Below are 313 nucleotides of genomic sequence, written 5' to 3'. Positions count from 1 at the left end.
ATTTGAGACCGAAATCGCCGCACCAATTGGCAATGGATCAATCGGTCAGCTCCTTCGCAGAGGTTACATTATGGGAACGCCGGCATAATGAGCGGCATCGGAGCAAGCTGTGGATTAAGAAGACCACGAAGGCGCGAGTAGTGGCAGGAGCGCAATCGCGCGGTTACACCGAGAGACGGCGACTCTCAACCAAGGAACGGGCGCCTGAAACTACGCTCTAAAACTAACCGAGGTAAACTGAGACCGGACATTTCAATTTAGGCACACAAACGCTACCTTTCAACAAACTAAATTTGTTTACTATTTGGCTTTC

The sequence above is a fragment of the Dermacentor silvarum genome, chromosome 2, assembly GCF_013339745.2.
Source record: "Dermacentor silvarum isolate Dsil-2018 chromosome 2, BIME_Dsil_1.4, whole genome shotgun sequence".
Classification (NCBI taxonomy): domain Eukaryota; kingdom Metazoa; phylum Arthropoda; class Arachnida; order Ixodida; family Ixodidae; genus Dermacentor; species Dermacentor silvarum.
This window is presented reverse-complemented; position numbering follows the sequence as displayed.